The sequence below is a fragment of the Silene latifolia genome, chromosome 10 (assembly GCF_048544455.1).
Source record: "Silene latifolia isolate original U9 population chromosome 10, ASM4854445v1, whole genome shotgun sequence".
In the NCBI taxonomy this organism is placed as follows: domain Eukaryota; kingdom Viridiplantae; phylum Streptophyta; class Magnoliopsida; order Caryophyllales; family Caryophyllaceae; genus Silene; species Silene latifolia.
In genome coordinates, this window is record NC_133535.1 from 114079070 (window position 1) to 114083771 (window position 4702).

At 39.3% G+C, this 4702-nt stretch overlaps 1 non-coding gene across 1 annotated transcript; it reads right to left on the reverse strand.

Annotated features, from left to right (window-relative positions):
* Window positions 1-2640: 2640 nt before the first annotated feature.
* LOC141609579 (small nucleolar RNA R71) lies at window positions 2641-2747 on the reverse strand. Its single transcript, XR_012527505.1, has one exon. It is a non-coding gene; the product is annotated as a small nucleolar RNA R71 (small nucleolar RNA).
* Window positions 2748-4702: the final 1955 nt, after the last annotated feature.

Below are 4702 nucleotides of genomic sequence, written 5' to 3' on the forward strand. Positions count from 1 at the left end.
AGATTATAATGAAATACGTAAATTTTACTTCCAAAATCGTCCGTCAATTTTTCAAGTAATATAATTAACTCGTAACGTTATACGATTAATTAATTGATCAATTAAGAGTATTATCCTTTAGGTATGACCTAGGGGATCAACTGGTCACCACCGTCGCACGACAGTAATGTCAAACTCTAGTCAGCCAATCATTACCGATATGTGTGGACCGATTGACAAAGATAAATACTTCCCAATCGTATTCTTTTAAAATGAGATTTAAACATGTGATCATCATGATCAACAGTTGTGATCGCATTATTGTCGGAGGACACATATTCCAACAGATATCGCGTGGAAGTTAATTGATCAGATTGCCACCCATACTGCCAGGTATGGAAATCCTAGGGGAAGCACGCGAGGAACCGGTTGATGCGTGTCTTTTATATGATGTTTTACATCCTGTTTTACACGCATTTCAGAGCTCATTCATGTAGTTTATGCTACATTTCCCCCTATTTCTGTCTACTTCCGTATTTTTGTACATTATTGCAGAAATGTGAAGAATTCAGCGGAAATCAAGCTAAATCCGTCCCCGAGTACCTTGCATTGCATTTGACGTGAAGAATTCACTTAATAAACGAGCTTGGTGCGCATTTCAAGGCCCAAAAGAAAAATCCACGAGAATTAAAAGCGGATTACCAGCTAAACCAGTCGATCGACCATACCCTTCAGTCGATCGACCAACCCACGGGATCCAGAAGCTACTGTTCAGCTCAGAGCAGTCGATCGACCGGTTACCTCAGTCGATCGACCAAGCCGCTACCTCAGACGAGAATTAAAAGATCGAGGAAAAGCAAGCCCATGATGTTTAGGTTTTGATAATAAGTGTTACGTATATTTGCTATATAACGTAACCTAGTTTACAGAGATATTCATTCAGAAATTTACCTAGTTTTACATTCAGTTTTTAGTTTATCGAATAATTAGGGTTTGGAATATTGGTTTGCATCGGATTTTCGTTGGTACTTCTAATCATTCCGTTACAACTCCTCTGCAATTTCGGTATTCCTTCTGTTCTATTTCAGTTTATCTTTATCGTATTGATAGTATAGAAATTGCTAGTTAGGTACCAAAAGCCAACTTTATCGTTTTATGTGATTTATTTGTCTAATCGTTTTAAGCATGAATCCCGTAGTTTCAATCGTTAATATTATTGTTGTTTCCACTGTATTTATGAGTAGCTAAATTCCTTGTGCTAGGATGTAGGAGAATTATAGTGTAGACGGCGTAGAATAATCATGGCCTGAATCGCGTGTCAGTCGATCGACTGACATACTTGGTCGATCGACTGACCACGTGAGGTTTTATTTTCGTTTTAATTGTTTTAATTCTTTAGTCGACGAATCGAGTGCACGCGACTAGTTGAATGTTTAGGATTCGACTGACCCATTAGATCGAGAGATAGGGACAGTTGATTGACCACCAATTAAAATGACTAAACTATGCTGAGATCGAAAGATAGGTAAAGTTTAGGTTGTAAGTCACTTTTCAGGACGAGAGTCAGTATTAGTGATATTAGGGATTTATAGCGAGATCGAAAGATGCTATTTGTTAAGAGTGGACCAAGAGGACCTCTTTATTTCCCGCCTCATGTGTTTGATTTAGACCGACTTATTTTGCTGCCGCCGGAACTATAGTAAACCGACCATCCTAGTACCCCTTCTTTTATCTGTTTTATCTGTTTATTTAGTTTTTTGTCTTTATTGCCATTAGTATAGACCAAATCAATTCAACTCCCACATTCGTTACCTTAGACTAAATTAGACAATTAGAAATTACATTCGCCTCCTTGTGGTTCGACCCTGTTACCACTAGCCTAGGTTATTTTTAATAGGAAATTATAAATCTTATTTTTGGTACTCAGAACGACGGGTATCAAATTTTGGTGCCGTTGCCGGGGAGGCAATTTTTCTAATTTTTAGTTGTTTTTATTTAGTCTTTCTTTAGTTTAAGGGACATCTGTTCCTTAAACTTTTCTTATATTCTTTTTGTAGTTTCTTCTTATGCGCAGGTCACAGGGTGGCGAACTAGTACCATTCAATCCCGAGATTGAGAAATCCTTGCGTGAGTTGAGACGATCATCTAGGATATTGCCGACGGAGGAAGAGCTGAGTACTCTGTCTAGTTACTACGACAACGAGCTGTTCGAAGAAGATCCACCTACATCTCCTGCTTCTACGTCTTCGGCTGAGACAGTCACTTCTCCAGAAATTCCAGTCATGGCTGAAGAAGCAACTATAGCAAGTCATTCTGAGCCGACAGCTGCAAATCTCTACAATGGATTTGAACTACCAGGGGAGGCAAGAAAATTCGAGCCAAAGCCTTCCTATATTAACTTGGTTGAGAGAAACCAATTCGGGAGTCAGAAATGAAGATGCAGCCAAGCACATGGAGATTTTTATTGATTATTGCTGCTCTATACCCCCGCCGACCGGTGTGACCCAGGACCAGATAAAGGAGACCATGTTCATTTTCTCTCTTCGTGATGTTGCGAGGGAGTGGTATAGAGATCTGGATCGAGCTGCTCATGGGATCATCGACTGGAATTCATTTGCCTTTGCATTCTACAAGAAATACTTCTCTGCCTCGAAGACAAACGCCATTAGAGCTTAGATCACGAGCTTTAAACAGGGACCTGATGAGAACTTCCATGAAGCATGGGTCCGTTTCAAGAAGCTGGTGCGAACCATTCCGCACCATGGGTTCGAAAAATGGAGTCTTTGCAATCAGTTCTATAACGGGCTGTATGACGATCAGAGGGCTATTTTGGATGCTGCAGCCAATGGCCGATTTGCTGAGAATATGGGAGAGACTAAGGGATGGAAGATCATTGATGACTTAGCCACCCACAAAGCTGAGTATGGAAATTCCCGAGAAAATCAAATGAGAGCTGCTGAATCTTCTTCTGTAGCTGCACTAGAAGCTCTCTGATGCGTGTCTTTTATATGATGTTTTACATCCCATTTTACACGCATTTCAGAGCTCATTCATGTAGTTTATGCTGCATTTCTCCCTATTTCTGTCTACTTCCGTATTTTTGTACATTATTGCAGAAATGTGAAGAATTCAGCGGAAATCAAGCTAAATCCGTCCCCGAGTACCTTGCATTGCATTTGACGTGAAGAATTCACTTAAGAAACGAGCTTGGTGCGCATTTCAAGGCCCAAAAGAAAAATCCACGAGAATTAAAAGCGGATTACCAGCTAAACCAGTCGATCGACCATACCCTTCAGTCGATCGACCAACCCACGGGATCCAGAAGCTACTGTTCAGCTCAGAGCAGTCGATCGACCGGTTACCTCAGTCGATCGACCAAGCCGCTACCTCAGACGAGAATTAAAAGATCGAGGAAAAGCAAGCCCATGATGTTTAGGTTTTGATAATAAGTGTTACGTATATTTGCTATATAACGTAACCTAGTTTACAGAGATATTCATTCAGAAATTTACCTAGTTTTACATTCAGTTTTTAGTTTATCGAATAATTAGGGTTTGGAATATTGGTTTGCATCGGATTTTCGTTGGTACTTCTAATCATTCCGTTACAACTCCTCTGCAATTTCGGTATTCCTTCTGTTCTATTTCAGTTTATCTTTATCGTATTGATAGTATAGAAATTGCTAGTTAGGTACCAAAAGCCAACTTTATCTTTTTATGTGATTTATTTGTCTAATCGTTTTAAGCATGAATCCCGTAGTTTCAATCGTTAATATTATTGTTGTTTCCACTGTATTTATGAGTAGCTAAATTGCTTGTGCTAGGATGTAGGAGAATTATAGTGTAGACGGCGTAGAATAATCATGGCCTGAATCGCGTGTCAGTCGATCGACTGACATACTTGGTCGATCGACTGACCACGTGAGGTTTTATTTTCGTTTTAATTGTTTTAATTCTTTATTCGACGAATCGAGTGCACGCGACTAGTTGAATGTTTAGGATTCGACTGACCCATTAGATCGAGAGATAGGGACAGTTGATTGACCACCAATTAAAATGACTAAACTATCTTTGAGATCGAAAGATAGGTAAAGTTTAGGTTGTAAGTCACTTTTCAGGACGAGAGTCAGTATTAGTGATATTAGGGATTTATAGCGAGATCGAAAGATGCTATTTGTTAAGAGTGGACCAAGAGGACCTCTTTATTTCCCGCCTCATGTATTTGATTTAGACCGACTTATTTTGCTGCCGCCGGAACTATAGTAAACCGACCATCCTAGTACCCCTTCTTTTATCTGTTTTATCTGTTTATTTAGTTTTTTGTCTTTATTGCCATTAGTATAGACCAAATCAATTCAACTCCCACATTCGTTACCTTAGACTAAATTAGACAATTAGAAATTACATTCGCCTCCTTGTGGTTCGACCCTGTTACCACTAGCCTAGGTTATTTTTAATAGGAAATTATAAATCTTATTTTTGGTACTCAGAACGACGGGTATCAAATTTTGGTGCCGTTGCCGGGGAGGCAATTTTTCTAATTTTTAGTTGTTTTTATTTAGTCTTTCTTTAGTTTAAGGGACATCTGTTCCTTAAACTTTTCTTATATTCTTTTTGTAGTTTCTTCTTATGCGCAGGTCACAGGGTGGTGAACTAGTACCATTCAATCCCGAGATTGAGAAATCCTTGCGTGAGTTGAGACGATCATCTAGGATATTGCCGAC